The sequence below is a fragment of the Gossypium hirsutum genome, chromosome A01, assembly GCF_007990345.1.
Source record: "Gossypium hirsutum isolate 1008001.06 chromosome A01, Gossypium_hirsutum_v2.1, whole genome shotgun sequence".
Classification (NCBI taxonomy): Eukaryota; Viridiplantae; Streptophyta; class Magnoliopsida; order Malvales; family Malvaceae; genus Gossypium; species Gossypium hirsutum.
The window spans coordinates 115,861,736-115,873,403 of NC_053424.1; the positions used below are offsets into that span (position 1 = coordinate 115,861,736).

Below are 11,668 nucleotides of genomic sequence, written 5' to 3' on the forward strand. Positions count from 1 at the left end.
TTCCACCCCCATCTCTAACAATAACCACCTTTCTACGAGGACATCTTTGGCATGGACCCCGGTCCCAAGCCCCCAACATTTATCCTCCAGAGCATACTCATACCATCCTGATCCCCAACAACAACTACTTTCCTTCGAGAACATCTTTGGCTCAACACTTCTGTTTTATAATACCCCACCACCTCGGATGATGAGACATACGATTTTAGCAGTTTCTTCAGTACACCTGTAGGAACACCGGAAGCTTATTTGAGCGCTTAATATTTGCCACACGAAGGTGCACCCCCTCGCTAACGGAGGTCGCCCGATCATTACACGCTGGTACTGGGGACAATGCTCTGTTTAACACAATTTTGATTTATATTTGAATTATTTTTTGAACTTTTTTTTGAACTTTTTTTGAACTCGTAAATTTAAGGTGAATGAAAAAAATATTATACCAATATTGGAGCAATATTTTTCAGATGAGTAAAAAATATTTCATAAGATATTAACTGATAAAATACGAACAAAATAAACATTCGAGAACTTGGTAGACAAATGTTATACGAATAAAAAATTTACAAGAGTCATATGGTAAGTAAAAGTTTTACGCAAAAAATATATTACAAAAATTAAGAAATAATTAATAATTAAGACAAAAAAGTTAATTAACCACAACAAAATTATACATCATCTTCCCTTCCCCCTGACTAAAAAGATTAATTGGCATGGTAGACACAATATGGACAAGTGATCGGATTGTCGCCAGATGTTCGGCACACTTCGTAATGCTTAGGTTAGCCCATCTCTCTGACATCGATGTCACCATGAATTCTCGTCATATGTAGTCGACCTTTAGGGTTCCTATTGAGTTGCTAGTCTAGCAGCATCTCGAATGTAGGCGGTGGTACTTCTCAATTAGAGATATTCAATATTACGAGAAACTCGTTCCCCCAGATATGGAATGTGCGTTGTAGCGTGTAGACTTCATCTATGAATTGTTCGACATTCATATTAGTAGTCGCACACACTATCGCGCACATAGATATCGAGGGGTCTAGAACTTCCCGCACTCGCAGTGCCTATTATAGAGATAAATTACGTAGGACCTGGGTGGAACTCCAACATGAAAAGCAATGTATTCTTGCACTCAAAAAGATTCTATGTCCCGAGAATGCAGTTCTATATTCATTGACTCCGCCCTCTAAGCGTTGATTACCATGGCCTTCCTGACCTCCTCAACATACACGTGCCCGGCCTTCATCTACTTCACTTATCTCAACCTCATTCCTAGCATCAATGTGGCAAGCGTATAGAACATTATCGAAAAAATAGTTGAAATCGGTAAATGACTTGTACGCTTCAAGACGAAGTTTACAGCCTTAACGAGATTGGTCGTCATATGACCATATCGATACCCATAGCACTAAGCCTATTGCTACGACTTCATGCTACCCAACTACTGTTGGAAATTTTTTGGTAACTTTCCCATTTGACCTCAAGCCTCGCCAAATTTTGCCTAAATCTGCGTGGTTCCATCTCGTACACTGCTGCGTATGCATTTTGATATGACAATATTAAAAACCAATTATGAACAAGAAAATTTTGAAACAGGATTAAAAAAATTACGAATAAAAAAAAATTTTGAAACAAGATTAAAAACCAAATACAAATAGATAAATTTCAAAATAGGATTAAAAATCAAATATGAGTAGAACTTTTTTTTACCCATGTTCATGACTTCTTTGCATCAGCCTTTATTTTTGTAATCCTCTTAGAAGTTTGTGGTGATGTGTCAAATACAACAAATAGGCTTCCACAGAACCCCAAAATGCCTAATCACAACCAATAGTTCATTCGATTTGTTAGATATAATGCAGATGTTATATTACCTGACAACATGCCTCTGTAAATTTCTCAAGAAAAATTCTCATGATTTGAAGTTCTCAAACTCCATGATGGCGAAAGCAACGGGCAATACATTTCGGTTGTCTTCTTGTGCAACTGCAACCAGGAGTATTTGTGTATATTTACCATAAAGTCAGGTACCATCCGCCTGCACCAACGGCTTGCAATGGGTGAAGGCCTTAACACAAGTATCAAACATCTAAAACAATCAGTGGAATGTCTCCCTAGTTGTATTTCTCCATGTGGGCCTCTATGTGACAGTGTTTGCAAATCAATCATGGTACCTAACACATACTCCTGTATTGTGACTATCCACCCTTGAAGTTTATTATACTACACATCCCAGTCACCATGTAATTGCTCTATTGCCATCTTTTTTGCCCACCATACTTTTCTATAAGACACTTTGTACTTAAATTAAGCTTGGATATCCATAATAACGACTGAGATAGGAATGTTAGGCGCGTCTTTTACCAATGGAATGATACAATTGCAGATTGTTTTTGCATCTAATTTTTTGTGGCTTTCGTCATACGTACAGTCATGCATGTATGAGGCCCTTCTAAATTTCTAATTGTCCATATTTTAGTCATTTGCATTAATGCAGCCCAAACACACCCCCTCCAATATTCCCTAACATATAAAGTCTGTGTAGACTTCAATACTGTATAGTCCACCAGCAACTTCATGTTGTATTGCTTTATTGCTTTTACATAGTCTTTCTTATTATTGAATTGTTGGCCTACGAAAAACTTTCCAACGTCTAAGTCTCCCTCCATCGAGTGAGTAGGTACTATATCTGAGTATTCAGGGAACTTGCATGCAAGCGTCGTATCAGGGTCTACGCTCGACATGTGGGCACTTGGATCGTTTCATATAACTATACTAGATCTCTTGTTCCTGGCCAAATGGTGGTACACATCTTGACCTCCATCGCGCCTTAATTGTCTATATCTTTAAGGACCTCATCCAAATTTGGGTCACTAAATTCTTCAAGATCATGGCGGGGCTCATCTTCATTATCAGACCTTTCATCACCATCTGCTACGGTGGCCAGCACCTTAGGATGTATCTTTAGACTGGGACTCGGGATTGGGTTGTTATACGAATATCCACTGTAGTTTGGATTTTCGGGTGTATGTCATGTCCCTCCACAACAAGAATAATCTTCCTAGTATGCATTAAGATCAAAATTAAATCCATAATGTTGACTTATTAGATGGACAACTTGAATGATTTTTGGATCAGTAAACTCTACGAATAACTCGACCGATCGGGGATTCTCGATCTCAGGGAAGTAATAATTTGCGATCATTGTGGCCATATCATCATCTATAAGCTCCATTTCCGAGAATTTAAACAAATCTGTTGAAATTAGAAATTTGTATTACAATCTTAACATCTGCTTCCCACAATGGGTAGCTATCTTTGCACTTATCTTTCGTTTCAGTTTTGCCAACATTACACGCTTATTAAATCTCATTCTTATTTTTTTGGAAATTTTGAAATACACAATCTTATTCAGTCCAATTTATCATTTCTCCATTGAAATGAACATATACTAACAAAATCTGGTTATTCATCTTCAACAAAATCAATTTCCTTCTCAACAAAACACTGATATGACTTTGTTTTTTTTTCTTCAACTGTTAAAGCAAATAAAAAAAACTCAAAAAGAATTCAATATATAGCCTGTTTGAGTGCCGACAAATGGAAGCCCGACATAAAAAAAATTCAAAACATAGATAGGATGCCGACTACTAGAAACACAACACCCAAAAAAAAAATTCTGAGTGGGTGTCGGCCACTACAATACTAACACAAAAAAATACAGAAAAAATTATTTTTTTACTAGTGTTGGAGAATAACATCACGAAATAAAAGAAATTTTACTGACAAGGGTGTTAACAACCACAATGTCGCACAAAAAATTACCAAAAAAAATTATTTAAACTAATTTTTGTTGTGCTGGCCACCTAGACGCCGACACCTAATAAAAAAAATATTTTTTACCTATTAATACATATATTTTACGAATTACAGATGGAAAAATACATATAGGTGCCGGCCATTGTAGTGCCGACACGAAAAAATTATTTTTTTAATCTTTCCAGCAATCATTAAGTAATGATTGCCATATAATTGACTTGGGTACTGGCCATGGAGGTGTCGACACCAATGTGCACCGTTCCTTTTAGGCCATTCCCATAATTGTTTTTGAACCTAGGTCATTTTTGTAAAATTTTTTTAGGTAAGTTTGGTAAAAAAAACCACGTTTTCATAAATAATTACTTTAAATTCTACTATTAGTTATTGTACTTCGTGAAAGTTATGGATTTAGTCTTTGTACTTTTATTTGATCAAATTTAGTCCATGTATTTTTTTGAATTAATCAATTTTAGTTTCTGTTCTTTTCAAAATTTGAAATTTTAGTCTTGACCCAATCAATAGCAATTAAATCCGTTTGGTTAAATTCAATTAATAGTCTTGCACTATTCATAAAGTTTTATATTTAGTTTATTTACTCCAATTAGATCATCCTAAGTCCCTATACTTTTCAAATTTTGAAATCTCAATCTTGATGCAAATGGGAATCGTTAATCCATTAACTAGATTTTTAGAAAGTAATATGTGGAAATAATAAGCTGACATAGTATTACATATATGATCATATGTTTAGCGCATGAAATTTTGGAAATAACAGAACTTAACTTAATAAATTTAACAATTATTATTTGGTGAAAATTTAAACTTTAAAATTTGAAAGAACAAAATTAAAAATGACCAAATAAAAGTACAGAGATTAAATCCACAAGTCGTATAAGTAAAAAAAAACAGAATTTAACATAAATAGTTGCATCAAACATATCTCTATACAATCTCATAAAAGATAATTATAGTGATTGATTGATTTACAATTTTAAACTAAAAAGAAAAAGAAAGGAAGAACCAATAAACCTTTCTATTAGGACATTATTATAGGATATTATCTTTTATCAATTTGATTCCTAATGGAATATTATTATGAGATATTATCTTTTGGCAATTTGATTCCTGCGTAACTACTACTGTATAGATATATATACCCTTGAGGTCTATCAATAAAATTCAAGAGGTTACCCTAATCTTGCCATGGCATCTGAGCAAGGTTTTTGACACAATTTTTTTTTCTTTTCATCATTTTAAATGGTTGGCAATGAGTCTTCTCCTCCTCTACCACTACCAGAAGGCGACACTTCTTAGTTTTACCACTGAGCAATGGCAATCTCTTCTGGCGGTGTTTGCTAATAAATAATGAACTTCCACTCGGTTGAATGGTAAGTTTAAGAATAATTGGATTATTGATACGAGGTATTCAAATCATGTTACAGGTGATCTTATATGTTTGACAAATGTGAGAGATGTTGTAGCATGTTCCATAGGACTCCTTAATGGCCAAATAGTAGTGGTTTCCCAAAAAGGAATGGTTCAATTGACGAAGAAAATTCATTTAAAATACCTTTTTTATGTTCCTAAATTAAACTACAATTTAATTTTGATTTCCTAATTGAATGGTGATATGAATTGTTTTGTCCAATTTTCTACTGACATATTTGTTATTCAGGACCTTCATTCGAGGGAGTTGATTGGAGCGGGTGAGAGATGAGATGAACTTTACTACTTCCAGAAGGTTTTTATGATTAAATCGATTTTAGTTGAAGCCTTATCCTCTTTAGAACTTTGGTATAGAAGATTGGGTCACATTTTCGAGAAAGTAGTAATGTTACTTCATTATGTTAGTAATATTAAAGATCATCTAAATAAAGTATGTGAAATTTGTCATCGTGCTAAGCAGACTAGAAATAGTTTTCTAATTAGTGAAACAGAAAGCCACTCATATTTTTGAGTTAGTTTATTGTGATTTATGAGGGTTTTATGACACTCATTCATCTTGTGGATATCATTTTTTTTTACATTGGTTGAAGATTTCTCTTGAGCTATTTGGGTGTATCTATTGGCTAATAAAAAGGAGGTTGTCAAAATTTTCATATCATTCATTGCTATGGTTAATCTTCAATTTTCTCAACGAACAAAGTGTGTTAGAAGTGATAATAGGATGAAATTTAATTATCTTCAAGATTATTTTCTTGCAAATGACATTATTTTTCAAACATCTTATGTTGGTACTCTTTAACAAAATGGGAGAGTGGAGAGGAAACATCAACATATTTTAAACCTAGCTCGTGCTTTGCGTTTTCAAACATCAACATCTTATGTTGGCTGCTTCTTATCTCATTAATCTAACTTCTTCACCTATTCTTCACAATAAAATACCCTATGAAATGTTGTTTGGTAGCTTTCCTCTGTTTGATAATCTTCGTGTGTTTGGTTGCTTACGTTTTGCTCATAATCAATGTTTTAAAGGTGATAAGTTTGCTAGTCGAAGTTGAAAGAGTGTTTTTGTTGGGTACCCTTCTGGAAATTAGCGTTGATATTTATATGATTTGGATTCTAAGAATTTCTTTGTGTCTCGCGGTATAAAATTTTTGAAGGATATTTTTCCATATTTGGATAAGAATGTTGCAACCATTGAGCCTGACAATATTGCTTTGCGATATAGGCGTGCAAACAGAATTTTTAATACATATTTTGGTGAATCAAAAGCGTTACAATCCGTGACAATTCCTCCACTTGCTACTCCATAGCCTATGAGTTTGATAAGCTATAAAAGTAACATGTTTTTAATCCCATTCTTGATGCGTTTTTTGATTATTTATTATGTAAATTAGTGAATTTGATGCTCCTAATCCTTTAAATTCATGTTTCTATACTTAGGTGAGCATAGGGAAATGAAAGGAGCAAAAAAGGGGCTAAAATCGAACAAAAAAAACTGTTTTCAGGATCCACATGGCTTGAGAATTTTCCACACGGGCTAGGCACATGCCAGTGTGAGTCACACAGTCTGGCCATACGCCCAAGTGCCAACCCATGTCGATTTTACACCCTGTTTTTCTTTTACATGGAAAAAGCCAATTTTTAGGGATTATGAGCATTCTAAAATTTATAAATACATAGTAGAAGAGGACCTAAAGAGGACGCAGAAAAGAATAAAGAAAAGACTTGAAGAACGCCACTGGGTTCATTTCAGAAGTAGATCTCCTTCAAGATTGAAGATTTCCATTCAATTTATTTAGAAGTTTTATTAGGTTTCTTTATGTCTTGTTGTTTTCCTGACTTTGAGACGATGTTATTCCAGATTATGAACTAAATTCCCGAGATACCTAGGGAAGATGAAACCTATATGAATCATATTATTTGATTTCTGAATTACATGATAAATACTTGATTCTTGTTCTCAATTATGTATGCTTATTTGATGTTTTAATATTTTCAAGATATTAATTCATGCTTACTGTGCTTATTTCTGTGGAGCAAAAGTCTCTGTTTAAGAGTAGATCTAACATAATTGAGAGGAGTTGCATGCAATCTTAGAAATAGGACGATATAAATCTGCTGCATTATAGTCAAATCTAATAGGGGAATACGTAGATCGAGTTAATACGACAATAGGAGTTTTAATTAGAAAGAGATTTCAATTAATCAACCTAGAATTAGTTGTTTTTACTCTCGAAAGAGATATTAACATAATTTAAGGATTTCTACGGATCAAGGCGTAAGTGAATAAATCGTTTAATTGAGATTCAGAATAATAAGTGAAGTCTAAGTGGATTCTTTCCTCGGTATTGCCTATCTCATTGGTTTTATTCGATTATTTGTCCTAATTCATTCTCTGTTGCATTCTTAGTAATTAGTTTAGTTAATTTTAGATTAAAAACAATTCCTTCAATTTATCGACTAGATAATAAAAAAATAGTAAGTACTAGTACTTTTAGTCTTCGTGGATACGATATTCCCGACTCATCATAGCTATACTATTATTCAATAGGTACGCTTGCCTTTGTTGTAATTTTAGTTAGTTTAGTGACCATCAAGTTTTTGGCACCGTTGTCGGGGACTAAAATATTAGGAACACTCGTTTTTTATTAATTTAGCCATTTTTATTTTTATTGCATTTTATTTTTATTTTTAGTTTAAATTTTTGTTTTCTAATTTTTCTTTTATTTGCTTCTGGCAGGTTCTTTTAGTTTATGACTAGAAGAAACCCGTCATGACCTTTAGTATTTGATAGTGAGATTGAAAGCAAAGCTCGCAGAAACCGTAAAGAAGCAAGGTAGAGTCGATAGAATATATTGGAAGAGCAAGAGGACGTCTCGTCATTAATATCACTGAGGAGATGGATGAAAATCAGAATAATCAGCTACCTCCTGTAATTGCTGCAAATCTTGTAAATCTGATTCCTGCTCTTTGTATTATGTATGATTATGCAAAGCTCACTCTAACTGGGGCTGAATCGAGTATTGTAAGACCTGCCATTGCTGCGAATAACTTTGAACTGAAGTCGAACACTATTCAGATTATCCAACAATTTGCTCAGTTCGATGGTTTGCAAGATGAAGATCCAATACTCATTTGGCTAATTTTCTGGAATTTTGCGACACTTTCAAGATAAATGACGTTTTTGACGATGCCATTCACTTACGATTGTTTCTATTCTCATTGAGGAATAAGGCTAAACAGTGGTTGAATTCCGTACCATGAGGTTCTATCACTACATGGGATCAAATGATTAAAAAATTCTTACTGAAGTATTTTCTATCGGCTAAGACAACTAAGTTGAGGACGAATAATAAAACACTCTCAACTAGGGACACTATATGATGCATGGGAGAGGTATGGACTTAGAGACACTATATGATGCATGGGAGAGGTATAAGGATTTATTGAAAAGGTGCCCTCACCATGGGTTACCTCTATGGTTATAGGTTCAAACCTTCTACAACGGTTTAAATCCCTCAACTAGGTAGTTAATCGATGCAGCAGTTGGTGATACTCTGAATAATAAAACACTTGAAGAGGCTTATGAGTTTATAGAGGAGATGTCATTGAATAATTATTAGTGGTAAGTCATGAGGACGAAGCCGAAAAAAGCAGCTTACTTTTTTTACTTAGATGCGGTCACCAAATTATCGAATCAGGTAGAACTTTTGAATAAAAAAATTAATAATTTATGTGTTTCTATGTAGGTACATCCGATGATGCAGTGAGATACAAATAGAGGAGGAAAATATAATCTAGAATATTTACCTTACGATCTTAGCATAGAGAACGAGCAAGTCAACTATATGGGTAATAATTCTAGATCTCAGAATAATCCTTACAGTAACACTTATAATGTAGGTTGGAGGAACCATCCCAATTTTTCCTGGGGTGGTCAAGGAAACCAGAGACTACAACCCCCTCATGTCTTTCAACAACCTTACCAGCAAAAGAAAAAGATGAACCTTGAGCAACATTTTTTTAAAGAGCTTGTTAAGGATGCAGGATGACATGATGCTATGTAAAAGGAGATTTGTGCTTTCGAGGATAATGACACTTGATCTACAGAAACATTTTCTTTTGGAAAGAAAGCATTGGGTTCTAAGTGGGTTACAAGATTAAATATAACTCTGATGGAAGTATTGAGAGACTTAAAACTCGTGTTGTTGTTTTTGGTAATCACCAAGTAGAAGTTATTAACTATAATGAACCTTTTGCACCTGTGGCGAAAATGGTGACTGTTCGGACTTTCTTAGCTATTGAAACTTTGAAAAATTGAAAGTTACATCATATGGATGTCCATAATGTCTTTCTGTATGGTGATCTTGATGAAGAGGTTTACATGAAGTTTCCTCTAGGTTTTGCTCCTGATAAGCCTAGAATGGTTTGTCGTTTGCGCAAGTCTTTGTATGCATTGAAACGGACTCCTCAGTGTTGGTTTGCGAAGCTTGTTATTGCATTGAAAAGGTATGGATTTTTTCAATCATATTTTGATTATTTACTCTTTACATACACTAAAGGATCTGTACATATTAATGTGCTGGTTTATGTTGATGATTTACTTATTTCTGGGAACGATTTTGCTGCTTTGAAAACTTTTAAGGGGTATCTCAGTTCTTGCTTCCATATGAAGGATCTTGGTGTTTTGAAATATTTTTTGGGGACAGAAGTAGATCGTAGCTCTTTGGGGTTATTTCTTTGTCAAAGGAAATATGCACTTAATATTATTTTAGAGGTGGGTCTTGTGGGAGCAAAGCCTGTAGGATAGCCAGTAATGCAAAATCTTAAATTAGCGTATGCTTCAGGGAAAGTTTTGTCTAGTCTTGAGTTGTACAGACGGTTAATGGGTCGTTTGAATTATTTGGCAATAATCAGAATTTATTTGGCATACTCAGTTCATGTCTTGTAACAGCCCAAATTTCAGTGGTGTCGAAAACAATGATTTGGGATCACTAAATTCGACAAACTAAGTTTGAAAATTTAATAAATTAATAGTTATGGGTCAAGTGTGAATTTAGAAGAATTTTTGAATTAGTGAATTTTGTGATTTAAAAAGAATTTAACAAGTAAATTGGGTCTAAAACGAGGTATCGAGACCTCAAATTCATAAGCCGAGCCATAAATATTTTTATCATTAAGTTAGTATTAAAGTTTCGTTAGAAAATTTTAACGTTTGGATAGTCAATTAATTAAAAGGACTAAATTGAAAATAGTGTAAAATTTGTGAAATTGTGATTAAATAGCTTAAGTAACTAATAAGGAGGGATTTAAAAGGAAATTAGACCCAAATTATATGGGCTGGACGGTTTGGGCAAGAAAATCAGCAAGAAAATAAGGAGAAACAAGGGAAAAATTGTAAATTTTACAAATTAAACATATAAAACAAAGACAAAATTGAAAAATCTAGAGATTTCATCATTTTTCTTCAGCCAAAATGCCATAGGAGAGAGTTTTCAAGCTGGTTTTTCATATTTTTCATCATGTAAGTTTAATTCTTGCTTTTTCTTTGTAATTTTTCATGTTTTGTGACTTTTACAATTGAGTCCAACTATTGAATTCATTTGTTTTTGATTCTATGAATGATTTTGAAAGTTACCATGACTGAGTAGTGGAATTTTATGATGAATTATCATAGATTTGAAGCTTTAATTTCATTATATTATGATTTTATTAAGTGATTTTAGTAGAAATTGATTTTTAGTACCTAATTGTGAAAAAGCTAGGAATTGGGGTTTTTTAGTGAAATTATGAATATCGAAGGCTGTATAATAGCCGAAAATGATTAGGTAAAGTGTTATTTGAGGAAAAATTAGTTCAATTAAATTGTTAATTGAGTAGGGACTAAATTGTAAAAATTGTAAAATTTGAGGTAAAAGTGTAATTTAAAAATTTGAAGGGCATAAATTGAAAAGTGAATTAGTATTGAATTAGATGCTAATGAATGGAAAATTTTATATTATAGATCAGGAATCCGAAGATAAACGCGGAAAAGAGAAAATATCAAACTAGTTCCTGAATTTTTACAAATTCTACTAATTGGCCCAGGTAAGTTCATATAGTTGAATTTTTATATTCAATTGTTAATTTAGGAATGATACAATATTCATAATTTGTATTTTTTCTATTGAATTATGAAATTGAAATAATGTAAAAATTGAATTGAAAGTTCAAATCAAGGGATATGCATGATTGAGTATGTACGTTCAGTGACAAGTGATGAATTGACAGATAAGTCCATGGTTGGTCCATGGCAAAATGTGGAATGTAGGTATGATTTTTCAGTGAACAGACCATACTGAGTTATGACATTGTGAAAATGAACGTAAGTCCATGGTTAAACCATGGCAGTTATATGTGTATA

The 11,668-nt window shown here is 33.4% G+C and overlaps 1 pseudogene; it reads right to left on the reverse strand.

Annotated features, from left to right (window-relative positions):
• Positions 1-8,665: 8,665 nt before the first annotated feature.
• Positions 8,666-8,737, reverse strand: LOC121206696 (uncharacterized; annotated as a pseudogene).
• Positions 8,738-11,668: the final 2,931 nt, after the last annotated feature.